General features: G+C 47.0%; 1 long non-coding RNA gene across 1 annotated transcript in view; it reads right to left on the minus strand.

Annotated features, from left to right (window-relative positions):
* Window positions 1–14881: 14881 nt before the first annotated feature.
* Window positions 14882–26881, minus strand: part of LOC148518819 (uncharacterized) — a 28901-nt gene continuing 16901 nt past the window's right edge. The window contains exon 3 of the long non-coding RNA XR_015878962.1: window positions 14882–16409. This is a non-coding gene — a long non-coding RNA (uncharacterized LOC148518819). The remainder of the gene's footprint in view (window positions 16410–26881) is intronic.

Below are 26881 nucleotides of genomic sequence, written 5' to 3' on the forward strand. Positions count from 1 at the left end.
TGCACCCTGTGAGCAGGTCGTGGTCCTTTGACCAGGTACCCAAGGCCTGTGGGGATGGAGACACAGATAACAGTGGCCCTGGGAGAAAGTGCCTGGGATAAGGCACTAAACAATACTCCTAATAAAGATGTTTAGGATGTTTGTAGTATAGGAAGCACACTGGTAAGTACACTCTGACACGGAGTTCTCTAGTAATGTTTGGTACATAGGCAGAGATGTAACTCACGGTTGCACAGAGGGTCACCAGAGACGTTTGGGCACACAGGTAGAGATGGAAACACACTGCTGCATGGAGAATCACCAGAGAAGTTTGGGCACACAGGTGGAGATGGTAACACACTGCTGCTCACGCGATGGAACAGGAACCTGGACCGGAAACTCAACTATAAAGCACTAGGAGACAACCGTTGTTCAGGCAACTTCCTGTAGCCTGTGGGCCAAATATATACCCAGGGGAACCCTTTGATAGGTGCACAGCATCAGCTGACTACTCACCTATCCTGGGACGAAGATACTGTCACATGGGCCGACTGTCATGGCGGCGCCCATGTCAGGAACTGCGATCCCCGACACCGGACCACCCGGTGACTACAGCATGCGGGGAGAACACTCAGGTTTTGCCCCGCCGCCGCACTAGCCGCTTGACCGCCCGGGATGTCAGAGTAAGCCGGCGGGACGGTAAGGGAGAGCTGAGCCCTGGCAGAAAGTTCCCGAAAATAACAACATTACATAGGTAAAAAGTTTAATGTCGTCACAGCAATATATAACAAAATGGTAATTAACGAAGGTCTCTATAACAATCAAATGGGGAAAAGTACAGTGTACAGGTTTAGTAAGCAAGGAACCCATGGGATTTACATCCTGGAACAAGAAGGAACATGGGAATGTCTAGCTGGGAAGAATTCAGCTTTTATGTCTCCAACCATGCCTTAGCTTCTAGAGGAGAATTAAAAAAGTGGGTAGCCCTATCCAGCACTACTCTGAGAAGAGCCGGAAAGAACAATGGAATACGGCAGTTGTTTATCACAGAGATTCTGTTTTACCTGAATAAGCTTTTTTGAACGTCTAGAGAAAAGTCAGAATGAACTGACACAGAATAACTGTTGAGCTTAAGGGGCCATGAAGTTGAGCCAGACGTAGGACAGCGTCCTGATCCTTGACGATTTAGGATTGTTCTCAATGAGGCCCCAAGCGGTGGAGGTCTGGAGGGAAGACAGTGGGCCCGTTCCACGGAGAACTGTGGGAAAAGGTGTCTCTATCAAACCGCTGCATCAGCCAATCCTCAAGGAATTTCTCCGCGGCAGACTCCTCAACCCTTTCCAGAAGGTCCACAAATCATGAGTTATTTATCAGAAACATGCCTTCCACGCTAGCCAGAGGAAGAGTTTCACTGCTCGGGCAAGATAGACGCCGGGGTCCACCACCAGCCACAAGTGTGGATACAGGTAGGAGCAGCCGGAGCCACTGCCAGAGTCAATGTGGCTCAAGTTAGCAATAGTATTTCACCTGCACCCTGTTGAAATTTTGCTATATGGGGCCCCCATAAGTTTTGCTATGCCTCTGGGAAGGAACTGATGTAAATGACAAATATTCTCTGTACAACACAGCATAAATTGGTGACACTGTAAAAAAAATAAATATCTGAAGATAATACTAATTAAGTTAATTTACATTAAATTCTTGTTTTGAAATCATAAATGCCTGAGCTGAAGTTAGGGTTATGTACTAGGGAGAGGTTAGGGTTATGTTGTGGCAGGGAAGGTTAGGATTAGGTTGAGGCAGGGTAGGTTAGGCTGCAGGATGGGAGGTTAGGTATAGGATGCAGGAGAGGAGGTTAGGTTGCAGGATGGGAGGTTAGGGTTAGGCTGCGGGAGGGGAGGTTAGGGTTAGGCTACGGGATGGGAGGTTAGGGTTAGGCTATGGGAGGGAAGGTATGGGTTAGGCTACAGGAGGGAAGGTTAGGGTTAGGCTGCAGGAGGGGAGATAAGGGTTAGGCTGTGGGAGGGGAGGTTAGGATTAGGTTGCAGAAGGGGAGGTTAGGGTAAGGCACACTTACTGCCAGAAGTGCAGCTAGGTCCATCACCAGCTGACCGCAAAACCAGAAGACATTGCTGGAGCCGCCGGACTGACTGTACCAGGTAGTACACCACCATGGACGTTTTATCGATATGATAAATGTCAACCTGGTCAATGTCAGCATTGTGACCATGTCAACATTGTCAACAAGTATACTACACCACTTCTGACAGGGCTGGACTGGGACTAAAAATAGGCCCTGGCATTTAAAGCAAGCAGGCAAACATGCGTCAGCATCTCTCTCCTGGCATAGACTCCTCCCCTTACTATTCCTGACTCCTCCCACTTCTTAGTCTATGCTCTTACAAATATAATTAATATTAGAACAACATACAAGTTATACATCATTCTCTGTATTAAAATACATAAGAGCATATTTATAAGGGGTGCAAGGTGTGCGGTGCCCACACACCGCACACCCTACACCCAATTAAATATACTCACCTCTCCGTGGGCGCTGCAGAAATCACCGGGAAAATGACTACCAAGGCCATTTCCCTGGTAGGGATGCAGTCAGGATACCGGCGGGCTAAAGATAGGCGTGGAAATCCCGACACCTATCATTAGCCCCACTACAAACTCCCGACACCCGGCATATCGAACGAAGGTAAGCCAGGTATCTTAGTGTCTAGCCGCGGGGAGGGGGTAGGGGACCCCCGGGGGGACTTAGGGTTGGGCACCCCCCGGAAGGGTTAGGGTTATACACCCTCCCGGGAGGGTTAGGTTTAGGGTGTGGGGAGGGGGGGTTAGGTTTAGGCACTAATGGGGGGGGAGGGTTAGGTCACTTACCAGCCCCAGTCGGGAATTAGGTCCGTCGGGGTTCCGCTGTCGGTATTTGATCCGGTGGCTATTCAGCCGCCGGCATTAAATACAGATTCCCCCTGGTGATTTGCACATGCGCAGTAGAGATGTCCTGGGAACGCGACACGGGCGCCATGTTCCCAGAGACCTGTGCATGCGCAGTAGACTCTGGCACAATGCAAGAGTGTACTGTGCCGCGGCAGTGGAGGGGGCTTGATTAAAGCCTGCAGACGGGACCCCTCCTCTCTTTAAGCGCCTCTGGCCATAGACATTTGAGGTGAGATGTAAAAGAGTGTGAGAATATGCAAACTCTCAGGCTTCTCACATCCCCGCAACTCGCAATGGCAAAACTCGCATCCAGATGTTTTGCCATTATGAGGATACAACATGGGCAATGTAATGGAGTGCAAGTGTTTCACTCGCACATTATTACTGACTGAAAACTCAAAAAAAAAAACCACCACATCTGCATCAGGCTAGCGAGTATAACCTGAGCAGGTTCGAGTTACACAGAAATATGAACAGATCCATGCATGCTTCTGTGTGTATAAAAATAGCAAAATATAAAAGATGTGGAGTTCTCCCCAAAAAGCATAACCAGCCCCAGGCTCTATTGAGCATGTCCTGGTTCTTAAAATACAGGGGGAAAAAAGAGTAGGGTTCCACTGTATTTTAAGAACTAGCACCAGGCTGTTGAAAAGGGGGGGGGGGGGGGAGGGGGGGGGGATGACTGTTTTTCATCAACCTGTACCGGGCTTAGTGAGCCAGTCCTGGTTGTGGAAATATGGGGGAAAAAATTAGTAAGGGTCCCCAGTATTCGCCGCAACTAGCACCGGACTCTTTCTAGCGGGAGTGTAATGACACAGCCGGGGTACCTTTTCACCGGGTCCCCCGGCCAAAGCATTATACCTGACCATTAGCCCAGGCTGGGAATCCCTGGGTCGATGGGGACCCCCCCAATAATGAGGTTCTCCCTCTCCAGAGCACCCTAGGCCTGGGCAATCCCCTGTACCCCTGGGCGGTGGGTTCCAGGTTGATTGTGTAAAAATTAGATTGACTAATATTGTCTATTACTAGAGAGCTAGAGGTCTCAGCAAGCCTCCCTGCATGCTGGTAAACCACCAGTACCAGCATTCAGGGCTGGTACTTCTAGTTCACCTGCAAAAGAAATTTTAAAATAACCACAAGACACACACCGTCATAGTATAATTGTATTAAACATACATGCACACTCACATTCACACTCACCTGTAGCCTTGCTAATGAGGGCTCAGCTGCTGTATTTCCCATAGAAATGCATGGGCTGTGCATCCAATAAGTGGTTCCCACCATTGACTTCAATGATGGGAACCGATAGGTAAACTTTTGTAATTTAGCGGTTCTCACCATTACATCAGTGTCAACATGCTTAATGTAGACAAGGTTAATGTTGACATTACAGCCATGTTGACCAGCAGAATAAAACTGGGGCTCACCTGGCATGCCAGAGGTAATGTGTAACAGGGTAATGCTCTATATTCTTTTTCCTTTACATACAAAAACCCCACTATGAAAAACATGTATCAAATATCTGTAGCATGTTGCTATTGATTTTGCTGGTGACAGCATAATAACTCATATTCTAGAACACACTACCTGTATAATCTACAAGATGTATTCTCATTTCAGAACGAGCAAATTTCAATAATATTAATGTTACTAACCATTAGTCAAAGCAGGGATTAAAGTGGAGGTGGAACGCAGTGTAACCTCAGTTTCTCTTACTGCACTCACTCAAATGCAGTGCTTCTGGCCTGCTGCCATGCTGTGCGCTGCACATATCAATAGATGTGGTGGGCGTGGGTGGCACTATGACTGTCATTTGACCTTTCCCTGTCCGCCTCCCTTTCCTATGGCACCTGCGCCAGTAGGACATTCCTGCAGTCACTGCACTGCTTCCATTCTCTGCCCCGTGCTGCCCATAACAAAAGATGTGGCACACGGGTGGTCTACAGTGAACTACTTGACTTGGCCCCACCTCCCCCTTCTACGGCAGGCTGGGAATGAGATGCAGCGATGTCACTAGGTAACATCTGTTTCATTCCCGTGGTGCACAGAGGGACAGCAGAGGAGGATCTCTGCTAAAGCACTGATAGAAGTTGAACTATTGCATATGGTGGGGTGGGATGCTGTGGGTGTGTGACTGAGGCATAAAATCAATACATACATAAAGGGAGACAGTCACCGGCAAGATGATGGTGCTGGAGAGACACAGGCAGGGATGAGGATGGAGAGAGAGGGGGATGAGGCAGGAGTAACACAGGGGTGAGGCTGGAGAGACACGGGGAATGATGCTGGTGAGGCTGGAGAGACGGGGGATGGTAATGTAGAGACTCGGGAGCGGGGTGATGCTGCTGAGATGCAAGGGGGGGTGACACTGGTGAGACATAGGGGGAAGTTGGAGAGATACAGGGGGATAGCGCTGTAGAGATGAAGGAGGTATGATGCTGGAGATGGTTTCTCTCCAGGATGTTTGATCAGGGAAGTTCACATTTTGCTCTGCCACAAAACTTCTCTTACTATGTCTTATCTGGTTGCACCTACTGTATTATTCATTCGCAAACTGGTTGCTTCCGTACCACATAATCTCCTATATGTAACTGAATACTGGCTCAAGACCAGAGGTGTTTTAAGAGAGGATGGGTGTGCAGACTCAGTCCGGGCCCTCTCCTCTCTCTGGCGGTGCCGCGGTGCAGCAGATTCTGGCTGAGTGCCAGAATCTACCGCACATGCGCTGGTCTTCGGGAAAATGGCACCTGGGCCGCTTTTCACGAGGACAGCAGTACTGCGCATGCACGAGTCTCCAAATGGCCGCCACCATTTTCCCATTGATTTTTGCAGCACTCTGTAGACTACGGACAAGTTAGTAAAAGACTATATAAGTGCAGGGTGTGTGGTGTAAGCTCCCCTTCATGTATGGGCCCCATGTGTCCCGCGCACCCTGCACCCATTATAGATGTAAGCCCTTGCTCAAGACACTGTCTGCCTGAGGCTGAATTTTATTCAGAGGTCCCCAGTTGCACCATTCACTTTAAATGTTGCTATACACAACAGTGTGTGTGCATGTGGTATTTATCGCAGTCATATTGAGGTATTACCTTGTTCTCACACTTCTCTTATTTGTGTTTCCAATGTGTTTTCAGTACCAATATAAATATACAGACAGATGGCCTCATTCAGACCCGCTCGCAAGCGATGGTGGGGCACTGCACACGCACGGCGTGCGCAATGCGCATGCCCCGGAGCGAGTGAGAAATTCACTCGCTCTGGGGCTCGCTACAAACGGGGCGACTGTCGATGTTGATAGACAGCTCGCCCCGTTTTGCAGGCGGGGAGGGGGGGTGGCAGGTCAAAAGGAGGCGTTCCTGAAAGAACGCCCGCCGTTTGTGGTTCACTTGTGATGTCAGTAGTGAGCTTCCTGCTCTATTAGAGCAGGAAGCTCACTGGGGCTTGCGGAAGACGAGACCCCATCACAAGGGTCTCGTCGCAAGCCTGATGGTCGCAATAATTGCGACCATCACCTGGCTGCTCGCAAAAGCTGTAGGTCGTCACCCACAGCTTAGCGAGCGGCCAGGAGGCCGGGAAAAAGAAAAAAAACTTCCGCCGATTCAGAGCGAGCGCTTTTGCGAGCGCCTCTGAATCAGGCCCAGAATTTTAAAGAACTGTTCATAAGGGGCAACATTTTTTTTTATTTGCTCTGGGCACCATCAACCTTATTTGTGCCTCTGGCAGTAGCAAGGCACCATCTCAGAGAAGCTCCGCCTTTTGGGGTTGGCAGCGGGAGTGATGAGTTTCACCACCTCTCCAGGACCACTTTAAGCTCTGAGTCAAAGGGATCCAGACATGTCTGAGACCTGGTCTGTGCAAGCTACAGGTGTGGTATAAGAGATAGACAGTAATTAGATAGACAATGTCTAGATCAGGGGTGGGGAACCTTTTTTATGCCGAGGGCCATTTTGACATATATAACATTAGTTGAGGGCCCGGTGCAGGCCACGCCCTCTCTGTTTGACATCACACAGGGGCGGGACCACAATCGCCGATGATTACAGCAATGCCCGGAGCATCCTGAGGATGCTCTGGGGAGCTGTAAGGGTAGCTGTGTGACCGTCTGAAGCGTCCTAATGATGCTCCAGGCGGCACTGCTACATAGATTCTGGCTGCAGAGGGCCATTCTAGGCTCAGTACTAGCCAGATGAGGCTAGCAGAAAAAAGCTCAGAGGGCCAGGCCAAATGATTCCAAGGGCCTTATATGGCCCCTGGGCAGGAGGTTCCCCATCCCTGGTCTAGATAGACACAAGATATTAGACTGTCAATAGTTAGACAGGGAAAAAAGTTCAACACAGACAAAAGTCAGACACACTAAAGTTAAGGTGGGTACACACTTGACAGATATATCTGCAGATGATGGTCGTTCATACACACTGAATGGCCATCATCTGCTTGTGCCCTCGGGTCCCAGGTTGGGGCGGGTCCCGAACCCCTCCTCGCAGTTGCCGCTGTGTGTGTTACGGGCGGTCTGCAGACATATCTGTACTTCGAATGTGCAGCGCAGCCAATGCGATATGTCGGTGAACACCGATGTTCGCCGACATTTCGCGGGTACTCACTGGCCGAACAATTGATCGGCCAATGTATCTGTCAGTGTGTGCCCAGCATTAGACATGTAAAAAGTTTGACAGGTACAAAAGGTCGACAGGGTCAAAAGTTGGACATGAAAATGATCAACAATATTTTGTTTTTTAACGCTAATTTTTACCCCAACCCTCCCCTTGGTGCCAAACCCTGAACCTGCCTCCTGGTGCCTAACCCTAACCCTTCAGTAAGTGCCTAACCCTAAAAAAGAAAAAAGTATTGTAGTAATATCCATTAAATGCTTCTAATGAAAAGAAAGGTATATCTTTGGGCCTGATCCAGATTTGGGAATAGAGTAAGATAGAGCCAGTAACTGTGCACCTGGACAAACCATGTTGCAATGCAAGGGGTGCAAATACATTCATTTTATTTGTATGTGTTGTACATACTGACTTTTTGAATGTAGCCCACAAATGCTGGACAGTGTTATTTTTACACTGCAATTTAGATTTCAATTCGGCCACGCCCCTCCCAAATCTAAATCTCTCTGCACATTTTATATCTGCCCCACCTGCAGTGCAGCATGGGGTGTAGAGGTGCACAGTTACTTGCTCTTTCTAAAGCTAGCTACACACTATCACATTTTTTCAATCGGGACAAGGAACAGGACGATTTTTCAGAAAATTGCCTGCCCCTCTATCTGTGCTACACATTATGCAAGTTTTCCATAGAAGCTAGCGAGTTTTCACCACATCACACTGATTTTGCATATGTCCACCCTCAAGGAGAATGACATAGTTACAGGAGAACATATGAGATAGGGGCAGATTATTGATAATGCGCACACCCTGCTCCATATCCGGAATTTGAGGCCAAGATTTTCGTTCTTGACCGACAGATCGGATAATGGAAGAAAAGTGTTTGTGGATGCTTTTTTCTAATAGTTTTATCGGTGAAACGCTGAAACAATCGTTCATACACACTACAATAAATGAGGCCGATCACACGATTATTGGCAAACTGGCCCAATAACTGTATAGTGTGTACATAGCTTTACTCTATTCCCATATCTGAATCAAGCCCTATATTTGAAAGATCTACATATATAAAATTTGCTTAGGTGTAAAGTAATAAAAAAATAAATAAAAACTTTATTTCCAGTAAACTGACACTGGGTCTGATTCAGAACCGGACGCTATTTGCGCTCGCTCGTTCAGAAAAAGGGGGTGGCTATTTAAATGAACCGTTCGCTCTTTGCGGTCTGTTCACGCCTCTATGTCTGAACGAGCGAACAAAACATGCGGTCGTATTTTGGAAAAAGACACCCCCTGGCCGCTCGCATCATACATCATGTCCGCTATTTAATAGATTAATCGAGTACATCGAACAGCGTATGAACTGCTCGCTATTCTTGTGGTTGGTTTTTCCTACCGCAATCATGCGAGCAGTTCTGACTATAAAACAACCAAGTGACGTGGTCGCTGACGCTGCTTTGTTAATTATGCACACCCATAAAACGCCCGTTTTGACCTTTAAGCACGCCTGCGTTCGGATCTCCACTCCCCGTTTTCAAACACCTTCCCCTGTTACCACCCACATACGCCTCATTCTGTCACTCAATATAGCAGGCCTTTGCTATTTAGTGAGCACACGATTTTCGGCCGCACTGACTGGTTCGCGCATGCGTATTACAATCCGTACGCATGCGCAGATGTGCGAACATCGCTCGAAACGAACGAGCGGCCGCTTACGAGCGGCTCTGAATGAAGCCCACAGTGTGAAAATTGGACTGGTCGGACAGAGCGAAAGCCCTCTGAAAATGAAGTGATTAGGTTATCGAGAATGTACTTTACATTCTGCAACCAGGTAATGCCCTTTGATCCGAGACAGAAGTTAAATGCAGAATACAATGAGACGTTTGAACTGTTTGAGAAGGTAATGGCTCATTAAACCAAAAGAATGAGAACATGCATTAATAAAAGTTAAAAGAAAACATGGATAATTGGGCATAAAAAAAGCTATGCTTGTGCCAGGCTTGTATTGCCAATCTACATGCCAGTTATATAAGGTAACTTTTTATCTCTTGTTCGGGAAAGTATCTATATTTCCATAATAACTCTGTCATGTTCTATTATTAGGATCCTCACTTATCTTAATGTAACACAGAAGAGAAGCATAATAGCTTCACCGTGAGAGATCGCAGGAGAAGACATAGGAAGATGCAGCCATTATAGTGCAATTACGTGCTGTGCCATTATCTTCTGCTTGCTATTTTCTAGACAGACTGTCGTAGAGACATGATAATGCAAACTGCACACAACAGTAATTGCTGAGGCCCTGATTCAGAGCCGGATGCTCTGACAGAGCGCTCGCTCTGAATCAGGGCCGTCCCTGCTCCTTTTTGGAGCGGCCTCCTGGCCGCTCGCATACCTGTGGGTGACCACCCACAGCTATAGCGAGCGGCCAAAATGATGGTCGTGATGGTCAAGACCATCGCGACCATCAGGCTTGCGACGAGACCCTGCGGTAGGGTCTCGCTGCCGCAAGCCCAGGAGTGCTTTTGGCTCTATAAGAGCCAAAAGCACTCCCCGGACCCAGACGGTAAGCGTTCCCATGGAACGCCTCCGTCTGGGCAGCCACACCCCCGGCATGCCCACCAAAGGGGTCCGCTATCAATCACCATCGACAGCACGCCCCCTTTGGTTCGAGACCCATAACGACGGCTTGGCCGTCGTTATTCGGGTCTCGCGCATGCGCACGACGGAGGCACCTCCATCGTGCACATGCGCTCTTGGGCACCATCGACCTGCTTGCGAGCGCTTAGCGCTCGCAAGCAGGTCTGAATCAGGCCCTGACTGTCCTAATATACTATGGTAAAGGTAAATGAATGTACTATGGACCTCATTCAGAGTTGAATGCAAACTTAACTTGCTGCTTTTTATAGTGCGCATGTGCGATACCCTTCAGTTGCGAGGTATCACTTGACCTTTGTCACAATGCAGCTGTAGCTACTGAAGGCATGTGAGCAGCGGCTGTCTGAGACCGAGCACCACAGGATGCTTTGGCATAGTGTGCCGCGAGCGTTGTTCAGTGTGCCGCAATGCCGTCTGAGCCGGCAGTCAGATCCGCTGATCAGTACTGCAGTGAGGCCCGGGCAGCGCTGCCACTCAGTTCTTCTGGGAAGCTCAGGCACGCTCGGCCGTGACCTCTATAGACGCGGCGGCGTGACATCTGAGGTCACGCCCGCCCGCTCATTTAGCCAGTCATCCCACCTGCTCAACCAGCCTGCCGCCCACACTCTGGCCCTGATTCAGAGCCGGACGCTCTGACAGAGCGCTCGCTCTGAATCAGGGCTTTTTTTTTTTTTATGGAGCGGCCTCCCGGCTAATGCGAGCGGCCAGGATGATGGTCACGATGGTCAAGACCATCGCGACCATCGGGCTTGCGACAAGACCCTTGTGGTAGGGTCTCGTAGCCACAAGCCCCAGAGAGCTTTCGGCTCAAACAGAGCCGAAAGCTCTCCCACTGACATCACTTGTGATGTCAGTGGGGCCGCCCCCAGACAGTAGGCGTTCTCATGGGAACGCCTCTGTCTGGGCTTCTACCCGCCTGGCCCGCCCACCAAAGGGGATGTGCTGTCACTCAACATTGACAGCACACCCCCTTTGGTGTGAAACCCGGAGCAATGGATTGCCCGTTGCTATCCGTATCTCGCGCATGCGCTCTGGGCCACCATCAACCCGGTTGCGAGCGCTCAGCGCTTGCGACCGGGTCTGAATCAGGACCTCTGCTCACAAGCCGGCCCACCCGCTCACTTAGCCAGTTATCCCACCCGCTCCACCAGCCGACCTGCCCGCCCACACTCTGTTGTACTGAGAGCTCTGCACTGTCAGCCGATGAGGCACAGGTAGGTGCCAAAAGATGTGTATTTATTCTTAAATAAATATACAAGGGGCTAATGTGGGAGCTAGTGTGACTTGTTGTTTTTGGGGGGAGCAATGTGTATTAATTTTTTCTGTAGAGGTCTACCAATGGTGTGGTTTTTTTTTGTGTGGTGAGCAATGTGGCTTATACTTATTTCTGTGTGGCCTGGCAATGTTTTTTTTTATTTGTTTCTGTGGGGGCCAATGTTATTTTTTTCTGTGGGGCCCAATGTATGTTTTATTCCTGTGAGGGACAATTTATGTGTTTTATTTCTCTGGGGCCAATGTGTGTGCATTTTATTCCTGTGGGGGTCAATGTATGTGTATTTTACTCCTGCGGAGGCCAATGTAGTGTGTCTTTTTAATGTGGGAGCCAACATGTATGTTTCTTCATTGGTCGCGCACGCCACATCACCGGATGGTCTGCCTTGGCAAGTTTAAAATCTTGCGCAGTTTGCCTCAAGTTGAAAAAGGTTGAAAATCGCTGGTGTAGAGAGAGGAGCACATGTGCAGTGTACGCCTAGTACCGGCCACACACCCTGAACGCATGACTTTATGATGAGGGGGGTGGGGCCGCCAGTGCCGGGAAGTACAGCAGTGCCAGCAGCCTCCTCAGGAAGGGCTGTATAGGTTGCAGTGTCCATGTCTGGAGTGTCCAGAGGACATAGTGATTCTGGTTGCAGAGTGTCGTTCCAGGCACCCTGCTAGCCAGATGCAGGGACCATGGGGCAGCAATGGTGCCGCCCACAGAGCCGTGTAATTTGTGTGACTGCAACGCTTGCACACCCCTATTTATGGCCCTGGTGCATGCTACGAGACAGGAGAAAGCTCACAAAAGGAAGTGAGGGGGAGTGAGCCATGGAATAGCCAACAGCGGGTCATGTGACTTGAAAGCTTCTGAGACCAGCAGGGAGTCTGAGAGCTGGTCAAGACAGGAGGCAGGAGAGTGCCAGTCCATACAGAGCCAAAGGAGACAGAGAAATAAGGCTACATAAACATCCAGTCAAGTTGCAATTACGAGTCTGGGACTTGTAGTGCCACGGAAAGTTGCTGTGTATGTCGTACCTACCTTACAGAGGGGAATCTGTGTACTTCTTTAGATCTTCTTTAGTGAAAGAAGCCTATTTATGACAACTATACACATAACTACTATTAATCTTTATAACAGCGCTGCAATATACAGTTACAGCAAGGGCACACACAGACCTAACTACAGCCCAGAGTGCAACTATCCAAACCACAGAGAGAATGAGTGCCCATACTGTAACTTACAGAGTGTTCAGGACATTTTAGTTAAGTCAAATGGACCTTTATCTATTCCAGAATAGTTTATGAACAGCGTTATACAAAGGACTGTAGAAATTATTTTTATTACTGAGAAGTCTGTAATATCTTGCAGATATACATTTGTAGGATCATTGTGAAATTGGGATGCAGTTAATTTACCAGCGTCCGGAATGCCGGACTCCAGACGCTGGTAGCTCGATGCCTGGCATTCCGAGTGACGGTAAGCAGGGACTGTTAGCTGTTAGCCGCGGGGATGGGGGGGGTAGGGTACTTGCCAGCCCCAGTCGGGATCCTGACGGTTCGTGCTTCCGGCGTTGTATTTAGTCGGCTGCCAATACATCCGGCGGCATTACATACCGAGTCCGTGAGATTGTATTTATTAGTGAATAGCTGTCACAAACTCACAGGCGGATAGTGGATGCTACCCGTATTCAGTGAATTGGGTAGACCTATTCCTGAGGCGCGGAGTCTAATGTGCCGGCGGTTTTCACCAGGGACCCTCGCAAGAAGGTATGGACTTGGCTGCGTCCGACACACAGGTCGCGGCCCTCAGGTTAGGTTTCCTTATACAGGTGCTGGCACTTGGTCGGTATACAGGAGACTTGAGCGTAGTCGACTTCAGAACCAGATATCAACGTAGAACCAGGGGTCAGGCAGAATCAGAGTCACAAAACACGCCAAGGGTCAGAACCAATAAGCAGGATATGCACAGGAACGCTGGAGTATGGTAATGGAGACTATACTCTGGCACTGGAGTGCTCCCCGGAACTTCCTTTTATAGGTCAGAGTTCAACTAGCCCCAATCAGAGCTTCCCTACTTTGGTGCCTGTCCCTTTAAATGCTTTAACAGAGCGGCATGCACACGCTTCTAAGGAAGCTGCGGCCACCTGCACTCGGCCGCCGGGGAAGAAGAGGAGCAGCTGACAGCGAGTGCCAGGGATCTCCCACCTGCTGTCACACACCAGCCCGGACTCCAGCATCGCCGGACCAGGTAGGAGCAACCTGGATTCGGTGGCGTTGTGACAACAGCCAGTTAAAGCATATTTGTGGTATCGTTAGTAATGATATATTTAGTGTAAAGTGTTATTTCTCCAAATTTAATAGTTATTGAATCCGGTACTGCTGTTTTATACAGATTGTACAGGAATAAATTACTCATACTGCATAATGTTGTTTGTTCTGAATATTACATTGCGGATCATAGTTACTGCTTCTATTTAAACTATAATATAGACCATTTTCAGTGATCCTTTAAGATTACCCATTCTAACATATCTCTAGGGTCATTACTAACAAATATATAAAAATACTTGCCTCTCTCATTGTCTGCACTTTGCTGGAGAACCCTTGCCTCTCTGCCAGGGTGTGGGTCAAGAGTTGCAAGGAAGAAATGAGACCTTGGGGTTAATTTACTAAATAGATAGAAGTGGAGATGTTGCCCATAGCAACCAATCAGATTCTGGCTATTATCTTCTAGAATGTGCTAGTTAAATGTTAAGTAGAATCTGATTGCTAAGGGCAACATCTCCACTTCTAAAAACTCTTTAGTAACCTTGACTCCACTACAGAGGTAACCGGCTTACACCCACACCACACCATCTATAGCCTCACCTATATGAGGTATCTCCCTTTCACATCTATTTTCCATGGTGACCCAAACGCAAGTTGCACTTCTACATGCCCATTAACCGTACCGATTTTGGCAGGGCAGTCCCACTTTTCACCAGTGGACCACACAGTACCAAGAGAGGCTGTGGGCAGCCCAGCAAGCTTTGGGCACACTCCCTGCGTGATGAGGTATGGGGGCATGATACCCCCAAACATGGCACACAACGAGGTCCCAAACCCTTTCTTGTTAAATAGCCCCAATACTAAACATGTGCATGCAGACAGCCTTTTCCGCATAAGTATGGTTTGATAAATAGGTTCCTAAAGCTGATATGCATGGGTTTATCTATCTAGATTACCAACAGAGATTGTTGCCTTCTACCCTGTATTTAGCAGTCAATGAGCCTATATTTATCAGCATACACTACTGCTGGTTACAGCCATTATATCCAGGCAATAAAACTTATTTCTGACTGTTCTGCAGTATTTATCATCCGGATTCTTGGCTGTGTCATAAACAATCCATCACCAAGCTGCAACCACAGAGTCATTATTATTATTATCCTTTATTTATATGGCACCACAAGGTATCCGCAGCGCCTTACATAGTACATAAACATAGTACATAAACATAGTACATAAACATAGTGCACAAACATAGTACACAAACATAGTACACAAACATAGTACATAAACATAGTACATAAACATAGTACATAAACAGTTGAGCAGAACAAGAAAACAGTGTCATACAGTTTAAGACAATGCAAGACAAGTACATGGTATATAAACACTGCTGCAACAGAAGCAGGATGGCAAAAGTCACGGGTTAGGTGCTTTTGAGTATAGAGCAGATAATACAAGTAAAGAAAGGATAAGCACAAGAGGAAAGAGGGCCCTGCTCGTGAGAGCTTACATTCTAGAGGGGATGGGCAAACAGACAGGGGTGACACGGATTGGGTAGACAGTGAGCATGGGACAGAGGGTTAGGATGACAGATGGGTGGATTCCTATTTTACAGTATGTGTGGAAGTCATTTGAATTAAGTTTTACACCACTGACATTCTACTTTAAGAGGCAGTTTTTGTAGGTGTCTGTGGAAAGCCATGGTTGTTATTTCAGTTTACGTGAAGTCTGACGGGTAGCTGAAGCCACTTCATGAAGGGCTATTTAGAGAGTTTGGTTAACGTGTGAACCAACAGTCTCAGGTAAATGTAGAAATTGGTGAAAGTAGTTATTGTAAAGAGATGTTCAGATGTAAAATAATAAGTTGTGATCAAGTGTGAATTCTATAAGGCACATTTATTGATTTGGAGGGTGATGGGAGACATGTGAGGTTTGCAGGATATTTATTCCATAGTAAATCCGCTGTATGTGTGTGGGGCCTGGATTTGGTGATATGTCACCAGATAATAAAAGCAGAAGGATGGAGAAGTAGATATAGTTGTAGGTGTGTAAAAGTTTTTTATAGTGACACAATGAGGCTGTAATAGTCAATTTTTGATGAAAAGAAATCTCATTAGTTTTTAGAGGAGGTGAGTGACTCAATAGGGCGGCAGTGTGCCCAGAGAGGGGAGGTGCAGGGAGAGTTAGGGATGTTATATCCTTAGAGAAAATACAAAGGAGGGTGTTGATAAAAAGAAATGTGTAGTACATGGTGAGTTTTAGGTTTGTTATTTTTAGACAAATTTTAAAGCAATCAGTTTCTTAATCTTAAATTAGCTTAGATGTTGGTCAATGTTTGTTAAATTGTTTGATTAACTGTTATGTGATCACACTTTGTGCATTTAACACTTGGGACTTTTAACCCCAGCTGCCCCTAGACTGCATATAAGGAGTGGTATCCCTTGATTAAGACAGGCTACAACTGACTCAATTGGTCTGCTGATCAAAGGAGATAACTTGCTCGGAGTTGGAGCAAAAACCAGGCCAGATATATACCATAAACTATGCTTCACTGACCAATACAGACTATACAGTGAAAAAACAAAACAAATCTATGCAAGAGAGACAGTCACATACATTTAAATCCACACACGATTGCAAGCATGAGGTTCTATGCAGAATATAGGTGCAATAAGCAGGATGAGAGTCACAGACCTGAGGGATGAAATGAAATAAACATATGATTAGTCCATATTCGTACAGGGTAACTGTTTGATTAACTGTTATGTAATCACACTTTGTGCATTTAACACTTGGTGCTTTTAACCCCAGCTGCAAACAGCCCCAGCTGCCCCTAGACATTACATATTTACTTACAACAAACCATCGAAGTATCGTGCAATTCAGCAATTAAATTGTTTGTGTGACAGACGTAACATGTACAGTTTGTCACAGTAGGATGCCCCATGCATAATTGCCAACTTTTAAAAGATTCTGTGCGTGACATCATACTAGCTGAAGTAGCCCAGGCCCTCCATGTACATTGTTGGATGCCCTGTCACAGCCTGGTCAGTGTAAACTATTTTTTTCTATGCTTTATTAATTGTTTGCATACATGTGTTACACTTGTCCTTACCTCAAAGGTGCACTGATAGCTGTAATCTCAATAGCCAGTAATACTCATACCTAACAGTGTCAAATTACTCAAAAACTGCTATAAATATATATGGCAGACGACCCACAGCAGCTGCAGCACCTATGTAACTTTTGCGGTCGTGTGCCCAATGCAGACGGTGTCTTGTGACCAGAACCATTTTTTGCAGTAAGACATTTTATTCATGATTATTGTGTTTCATGCATATTCTTATTTTAACAGGTAGTTAAAGTTAAACTAGTGCTGCCCAATCATAAGTAAAGCTACAGTATAGTTTAATCCTATTGTATAAGCTAACAGTGACTGCAGTATATTTGGTTTATTTCTGCAGTGTCCTTTGGTACATTCTCCAAGATACCTGTACATTCTCCAATTTCTTTACAAACATACCATGATGCAGTACTGGGGAAGGACTGACTGCAAGAACAGAGGGCCTAATTCAGACCCGGTCGCGAGCGCAGGACGCTCGCAAGCGGGTCGATGGTGCACATGCGCGAGACCCGCATAGCGACAGCCAAGCTGACGTTATGGGTCTCGCACCAAAGGGGGCGTGCTGTCGATGGTGACTGACAGCACGCCCCCTTTGGTGGGCGTGCCGGGGGTGTGGTTGCCAGACGGAGGCGTTCCCATGGGCGTCGGCATATCGACGTCTGTCTATAGACCCTTGCCGGGATATGACAGTTGGGAAGCCGGCTGTCGGGATTAGGTCCGCCGGCTTCCCGACTGCATACCCTAGATACATCACCCCCAACTACACCAAGCCGAACACCACAAAGGGGTCTATTTACTAAGCAGTGTTAGGAGACAGAGTGAAAAGTGATAAGGTACCAGCCAATCATCTCCCAACTGTCATCTCACAGGCTGATTTTGAATAATGACATTTGGGAGCTGATTGGCTGGTACCTTATCACTTTCCACTCTGTCTCCTAACACTGCTTAGTAAATAGACCCCAAAGCCCTCTACCCCAAGCACCCACGCCCACACCTGCTGCAGGTCATCGGACACAATTTCTGCATGCTGTTTCTTCATTTGAAGACAGACTGATAGAACTGATGGGGACTCAAATATGCCAATTAGGCCGAATTTATAGGCGACTGAGGAGGAGAAATCCTACATTATCTGCCGTTAATGAGACCCTGAATAGGTGGTGTACAAGTGTAGATAATGTCAATATATCTCTAAACAGAATGCATGACTCAAACATTAGAATTCAAGAATACTTAGAATGCAAGAATCTTTTCTTAGGATGTAGGAATCCCAAAACAATGCCCTAAGGCAGTGATTCCCAACCTCGGTCCTCAAGGCACACTAACAGTCCTGGTTTTAGAGATATCCATGATTGTGCACAAATGGTTTAATCAAAATAACTGAGGCACTAATTAAGTCACCTGTGCTCAAGTATGGCTATCCCTAAAACCTGGACCGTTAGTGTGCCTTGAGGACCGTGGTTGGGAACCCCTGCCCTAAGGGATTAAACCGTAATTAGACCACATACCTGAGACGCAGGCTAGTTCTTCCACACCCAGTACTTTGCACACTACATCACTACCAACACCCCCACCCAGGCGTGGACTCCGCACAAGAGGTGGATATCCGCGAAGCCCTGAAGGACGGCCTCCGACTCCGATGCAGTAAACATTTATTTTTGCCACATAGATTGCTAGTTAACAACATACGGTTTTGTACTTGTTGGCCTACATGTATGTGTTTGTTTGTCTTATGGGTGTACCATCTATTTTTGTGAAAGCACCTTGTACACTGCTACGTACTCCATGTGCAATGTTCATAAAAATTTAGCATCAAACTTCTGCTTCTTATTTTCAGATATATAAATGCTTTAAGTATGTATGACATGTCAATAATTCTATTTACACATTTAACTAATCACTATTAAGGGAGGTATGATTAGTAAAACATATATTTGGATATAATGCATAAAGATTTTGGTCAATTTGTTAATGTATAACTTCACGCATCACACCTTTAAGCTGTATTCACAAGGGGCTGGATTTGCGATCCTGGCGCACAGAATGACAGTGGTCGGAATCCCGGCACTGGAATCCCGTTGGTTAAAATACTGACACCTGCTGGTAAGTAATTTAACCCTTCCAATAACCTTAATCTGCTTTTTCTGCAGCATAACCCTAACCCCTCACCCTCAGCCTAGCCCTAACCCTCCTCCTAGTGCCTAACCCTAAAACTTACCTTTGGGAACGCAGCCACCAGGATTCTCGAGCCGGGATTCTGACCCATTGGGATTCTGGAGCTGGGCTTGTGAGCGTCGGCAATCAGTGCGCGGGATGCCAACTACATCCAATTCACAAGGGTAAAAAAACAATATTTGTCCTTTGGCCATACAATAATTTTAGCCAAGTAAGGTTTTCCTCAACATCCCTGATGATGTGAAGTATACTTACTGGTGAATAAGTTGGTGATTAGTGACTGCCTGACCTGCCTCTCACTTGCTGTGCTCTGAGAGTCGTCTGTTGGTAACAAGACCAATACCTGCTCACTGTGTATAAGGTGTAAGTGAAACATAAATGCATTCTGTATTTAGATTTGGATCCCATTCCCAAGATATCTCATTATAGTATGCAATTACTCCAAAATACGGAATATTCCGATATCCAAAATACCCCTGCTCCCAAGCATTTTGGATATGGGAGACTCAACCTGTACAACACTCATTATTTTTTGTATTGCACCAGTCACCACCTGCACATTCATAGATTAGGCATAGTGCCTAATTATAAAAATGTCAGCCCTATTCCAAGGTGGTCTCAGCCCAATGTAAGTGCAGTCTATAGCTCCCAGGACATTAGGCATGCCTGCGAGGCCATAGAAAGCTACCCTGATCTTGTGCCACTGTGATTCCTGGCTGGGGAAGCAGATATAGATGTAGGAGTCTTCAGGGCTTCCAGCACTTGGGTGAGATGACAGCTTGTGATTTGCCCACCACTCTAATGGAGACTGACTGAAGTCAGTGGCAAAAAAATGCAGTGTCTGGTTAAAGTGTCTTGACAAGGTCATACACGTGGGTATGTTTGAGGTGGAACATCTGTATGAGCTCACCTTAAGACACTGCATTGAGATTAAAACACCTATGGAAGAACCTACGCCTGTGTAGGCTCTGCAATAGCGCAATAAGCTGCTAATCCTCCCCTGTTTTTGACTTCTGGATCCTTTCAGTCAGATGTAAAGGCCCCCATACATCAGCAATTGATTGCAGCAATTGTGCAATTTGCAATCGATTGTGTATAAAAATCTTTCCCTTTTTCAATGGATTGCAGAATTTCCACAATCGATTGAAAAAGGGAAAGATTTTTATACACAATCGATTGCAAATTGCACGATTGCTGCAATCAATCTCTGATGTATGGGGGCCTTAAGTCCTAGATAAACGTATACAATGTGTCAGTATTAGGGATGTTAGGGACCCACCTGATAAGGTTCACCGTGACGTGGTAGGTGGGCAAACATCTTTGGCCAAACATGTATTAAGAATCTTAATAGAAAACCATGTTAATTGATAGCTTATTATGTATATTTTGATATTTACAAAAAGTCTGAACACAACAGAAAGCAGTTACAAGGGCACTCACCAGAGTTGACTAAAAATTAGCAGTTTATTGTTTCATTTGTAATAAGAAACTTCATTCCAGGTTGCCATAAAAACACCAACGTTTCGGTCTAAGCATAGACCATTATCAAGGCTTGCAATCCATATTCCATAATCAGTGCAATCTGGACTCACACAGAGGGCCTGATTCAGACCCGCTCGTGAGCGCTGAGCGCTCGCAAGCGGGTCGATTTTGGTCTAGTGCGCACGACGGAGGCGGCTCCGTCATGCGCATGTGCGAGACTCGGATAGCGACGGGCAAGCCATCGCTCCGGGTCTCGCTACAAAGGGGGCGTGCTGTCGATGTTGAGTGACAGCACGCCCCCTTTGGTGGGTGGGCCGGGGGCGTGGCTGCCCAGACGGAGGCGTTCCCATGGGAACGCCTACCGTCTGGGGCCGGCCCCACTGACATCACAAGTGATGTCAGTGGGAGTGCTCTCGGCTCTGATAGAGCCGAAAGCACTCCAGGGCTTGCGGCAACGAGACCCTACCACAAGGGTCTCGTCGCAAGCCTGATGGTCGCGATGGTCTTCACCATCGCGACCATCTTCCTGGCCGCTCGCTATAGCTGTGGGTGGTCACCCACAGCTATACGAGCGGCCAGGAGGCCGCTCTAAAATTAAGAAGGACGGCCCTGATTCAGAGCGAGCGCTCTGTCAGAGCGTCCGGCTCTGAATCAGGGCCAGAGTCACATCAGCATCACCTCACAACAACCATCATCAAATGTACCTTGCCAGGTCCCACATATTAATACCCCTCCTAAAATTCCAAACAACAGTATATTTTGATATTTAGTATTCTTAGTGCTTAGAGTGTACATCTGCATTTCCCCCATTTTTGGAGTGCTGAGTATCCAAAGTAAGTGGTGAGCACAGAGCATATGACTGCTTCAGCCAGATTTTCTACAGCCGCATTGTTACAGGGGAATTAGGGCCTGATTCAGACCCGCTCGTAAGCGGGTCGATGTTTGCCCCCTGCGCATGCGAGAGCGACTGAAGTTCAGTCGCTCCATTGCTCGCTACAAGACGGGCCGGCTGTCGATGTTGATTGACAGCTCGCCCTGTTTTGTAGGCGGGTAGGGGGGTGGTTGAGCAAACGCAGGCGTTCCCAAAGGAACGCCTGGCGTTTCTGGGCGGTCCTACTGACATCACTCATGATGTCGGTAGTGGACTTCCTGCTCTATCAGAGCAGGAAGTCCACTCGGGCTTGCGAGAGCTGAGACCTTACCATAGGGTCTCCTCGCAAGCCCGATGGTCGCGATAATCGCGACCAACTCCAGCCCGCTTGCACAAGCTGTGGGTGGGCACCTACAGCTTAGCGAGCTGGCAGGAGAAAAAAAATAAATAAAAGATCCCCGCCCTGATTCAGAGCGAGCGCATGCAAACAGCGAGAGGCACTGAATCAGGCCCTTAGTCCCTTTTTAGTTGCACCATGATGAAGCTTGGATTAATAGAAGCACTTGTCATACAAACCTGCCACTCATTTTGTAGTCTATTTATTTTTACTATTGTGCTACGATTTATCAGTGCGTTCAATCTGATTTAACAACCCAATAGTTAGTAAATCTGGGATTTCTATTGTATGTAAATTAACTGATGGCCAGTCCAATGGTCTAATGCTGTCTACTGGCCTCTAAAGTCAGGTTTTTTATGTGATTTGCCTTTAGTAAATCTCCAGATTGCAAAATCGTCAGAAAATCAAAAAGAAAAAACAAATTGATGCTTAGCAAATTTACCCCCTAGTCTCCAGTGCTCCATATTGCCTTCTGACGTATGAGCCGGCCTGTTCCAGAACCCTTATTGTCTCATCCTTTGGCTCTGAATCAGTGTTTCCACTCAGCTTGTAACTCTGGGCTTGATTCAGACCCGCTCGTAAGCGTCCGCACGCTCGCTCTGAGCAATGGTTCCACAACTGTGCATGCGTATGGTTCGCAATGCGCATACCAGTCATTGCGGTCGGAAATCGTGCGCTCGTAAAACACAGAGGGGCTGCTATTTTGAGCGACAGAATGTGCCGTTTGTGGGTGGTAATGGGGGAAGGTGCTTGAAAACGGGTGAGTGGTTGTGCGAACGCAGGCGTGCCCAACGGTCAAAAGGGCGTTTAATGGGAGTGCATAATTAGCAAAGGAGCGTCATCGACCACGTCACTTGGTTGTCTTTTAGCCTGAACTGCTCGCAGTGATTGCGGGAAGTAATTCCTACCTCAAGCGCTGCAAGCAGTTCAGATGCCGTTCGATGTTCCCGATTAATCTAATAAAAACAGGAGATGACGTTATTTGCGAACGGCAAAGGGGCATCTTGAAAAAATAGCGAGCGCATTTACCGGACGCTTGCACAGATATAGAGGCGTCCTCACACCGCAAAGAGCGAGCGCTCAATTTAAATATCCGGCCCCTTTTGAAAGCGACCGGCCGCAAATAGCGTCTGGGTCTGAATCAGGCCCTCTGATCATACCTTCATTTACTCCCTTTGGCTCAGATGTATCCACTTTGTGTACCAGTCCTTGTGCTAGGAACCAACTCAGCGGGGCGCAAACTGTGCGCCGGGCATACTGAAGCCAAAATCTCCTTGTGGAGGTTCCTGTTAAAAACCACTGGTACGTTAGATTCCACGCCAATCTTATAGGTATCAATAATCTTAGCTGATAAAATCAATCCTCATATCTGAACCCGAATTGTGACACTCATCTCATATTAATGACAGTTTAGATGAACAATGAGTCTGTCCTGACAACTTCAGGTTAAACTCAGCAGAGGCAAAGGATTTTTCTACACACTTGTTACACATACATTACACACACACACGTCACATACAGTATACATTACACACACATACATATATATATATATATTGTAGCACAGGTACTTGAAATGAGGACTCCAGGCAGGCAGGTACTTGGTAAAGCAGTGTTTATTTAATGACCTTAGCATACGCATAGCTCCCAACATTTAGGAATCCTGGGGAGGGACAGTAAAGGGGACGGAACTTCTGCAAAAGGGGGTGGAGCCTATAAAAAAGGGGTGAAGCCTCGCGCCTTCCCCCGTTTACATCACTGTGGGGGCGTGCCCAGCACGCTCAGAGAGGCTGGGCAGCCCACAGGCTCTCCATACACAAGTGAACAGATGCCGTGTTCTCCTCCTGCACACGAGCAGCGGTTTGTGCTCCCCCCAACTTCCCCCCCACCGCGGGACACTGCCGCCCGCGGGTGGTACAGCGGGACAGTCACAGAAAAGCGGGACTGGAGGTATGGCCTGCAGTTGGGAGGTTTAGGCCTGCACACATACAGGCACATAACATAAAATAAACAAACATAAAAGTCTCAGCACTCCTTGTGCTAATCAGTCAGCAGTGGCTTGCAACCACAATTTGGGCATGCTCTCCCAGCATAGCCCTTGGACCCTCCAGGTCCTGGCACCCTAATGCTAACCACCACCCCCAGCCTATCGCCTGGCCAGTTTGTCCAGCATCAAGAGCCATGAGCAACAAGTATGTGAGAATTTTAAACCCTTCCTGCGCTGCCGACTTCCTGCTGGCTCAGAATGAGGGCGATTCAGGTGAGAGACCACCCCTCTCTCCACAATATATATATATATATATATATATATATACACACACACATACATGACACACATATATTACATTACACACACACACACATAAAAACATATAAAGTATATATATATATATATATCTACACACATACATATCACACATATATTATATATACTGTATATATACACACACACACATACATGTCACACATATATATTACACACACACACTTACCTTGCAGCAGCTGTGGGTTGTAGATGGGTACGGGACAAGGTACCATGTCATTAGGTCCCTCCCCTAGCGGCAAAATGTCTCCTCCCCATTGACCCGCAAATTGCAATGAGGGGACGGGGCTTAATAACATGGTGCCCGCTCTCGCGGAAGGGGGGGAGGGGTTTCTGGGTTCTCAGAAACCCCCCTGCTTGCGCTACTGCTCAGTGACACAGGAAGAGTATTTGTGCTATTTTTCATATTCTCCACATAAATTTTATTACAAAAACAAAACCACATCTAAATCCTTCTTTTTCATTATTATTATCAACTCTTTCCCCATCCTTTCCTAGCCTCTCTAGTCATCCTATCCTCACGTTTGTTTGTCAGACTACAGCAGTGCATTTGGTTGGATTTTCTAGCACCTTTCTAAAAATAAAATATTATTAAGCCAGTTAAATATGTGCTAGTAGACGACAACCCTAACACCAGGGAAGGACTCCAGAGCAATGTTATAAAAAACATTCTAACACTTCAAATAATAAAATGTAATAAAAACAACCCTGGTGTCCTTTCAGTCTCATAATCAATTTAAGTCATAAATGAAGTTAAACCAAACAGCATTTTCAGAGAATAACTTATAAAGTATAAATGAATAAAGAGGGTATTATGACCCTTACAACACGTGGTACTGTATGTGTGCAGTTATTCAGACAGCTAAACCCAGGTCTCCACTTGTGACAGAGACAGTGAGATTTTCAGAATGATTGAGGTCTTTAGTTACACAGAAGACATAGGGCCCGATTCAGATGTGGAAGCTGGTGCGTCTGCTCTTGCGTGTTGCCGGAGTCATGGTTGTTGCTTTGCCGCCCCGTTGCGGACTCAGGGCCTGATTCAGACCCGCTCGCAAGCACTATATGCTCGCAAGCGTGTCAATGGCGGGGCATTGCGCACGCGCGGCGTGCGCAAGCCCCAGAGCGAAAGAGAAATTCTCTCACTCCAGGGCTCGCTACAAATGTGGCGGCTGTCGATGTTGATCGACAGCTCGCCCCGTTTTGTAGGCGGGGTGGGGGGGGGTGGCTGGACAAACGGAGGCGTTCCTGAAGGTGCGCCTGCCGTTTGTGGGCGGCCCTACTGACATCACTCATGATGTCAGTATTGAGCTTCCTGCTCTACTAGAGCCGGAAGCTCACTGGGGCTTTCCGAGGATGAGATCATACCACAAGGGTCTCGTCCCAAGCCCGATGGTCGCGACCATCACCTGGCCACTCGCAAAAACTGTGGGTGGTCACCCACAGCTTAGCAAGCGGCCAGGAGGCCGGGTAGAAAAAAAAAACGGCCACCCTGATTCAGAGAGAGCGCTCGATTTTTACGAGCGCCTCTGAATCAGGCCCTCAGTCTGTCCCTATCGTAATAGAGTCGTTGAGCGCACACTCTGTGTAACACATACATCATAGGGGTTTCCAGAATGTTTTGCGCATGCGCAGTCGCAAAGAAATGCTCAACTACCAGACCATTGTATTGCGTTCAAATTGCGTGCGCCTCTGAATCAGGCCAATAGAGTAATATTTATTGATGATAATCAGCCGTTTCTGACGTGTCTTGAACCATATTACTATTATTAGTGTGGCTGCGGTGTTCTATTTTCATTATTTAATTGATATTTGCAATCAGTCTGCAGCACGAAGGTAGATTAAAATCAGAAAGGGGAAGACATTGGATTTTTGTATTTAGAAACAAAGATGGGTTTTGCGCTAATTGATATGATGTATCTGAAAAATAGAGAATGTAAAAGTGTAATAGGGATATGGTAGAACCCACACAAAGAGCAAGATGCCATTTTTAGGGCTCGATCCAATTAGGTGCAAATTGCGTGTAGCGAGTTTGTTTCTTGAAACTCGCACGCTTCGCCGCGAAGCGCGCTCCAGAGAATTCTCCAATCCAATTAAAAATGCCTATTCACACTACTCGCAGCGAAGGGGTGCGAATTAACTGCCAAATGAGATTTGCCAGAAATGCATGAAAATGTGGAGAGACCATCCTGGACCCACCCAAAATGGATAATTTCGTTAGCAGGACCGTATAGACGGCTGTTTGTGGCCATTAGGAAGTAAATGTTTGTCAAATGGCTGTTTTTTTTTTTAAATGCAAGAAAATTATCAAAAACAAACTATTCGTTTAATCTCAAACGAATGAAACGAAAAATGCAAAAAAAAGTAAGAAAACGGGTGATTTTGGGGTAATTTGAGGACTTTTTTTTTTTTACCTCAAAAAAATACATGTAATTATTGGACTAAATAAGCTAATTAGAAACTTCCAATTGCCTAATTGGTCATTAGGATGGGTGTCCAAGGGGTTCAGCACAGTGGGCCTGATTCAGACCCGGTCGCAAGCGCTGAGTGCTTGCAACCGGGTCGATGGTGGCCCATGAGAACGCCTGCCGTTTGGGGGAGGCCCCACTGAGAGCAAGTTGAGAGCTTCCGGTTCTGTTAGAGCCGAAAGCTCTCTGGGGCTTGCGATGAACGAGACCCTACCACAAGGGTCTCGTCGCAAGCCCGATGGTCGCGATGGTGTTGACCATCGCGACCATCATCATGGCCGCTCGCTATAGCTGCGGGTGGTAAAAACAAAAGCCCGGCCCTGATTCAGAGC

This window comes from Taudactylus pleione, unplaced genomic scaffold, assembly GCF_031769625.1.
Source record: "Taudactylus pleione unplaced genomic scaffold, aTauple2 ptg000198l, whole genome shotgun sequence".
Taxonomy (NCBI): Eukaryota; Metazoa; Chordata; class Amphibia; order Anura; family Myobatrachidae; genus Taudactylus; species Taudactylus pleione.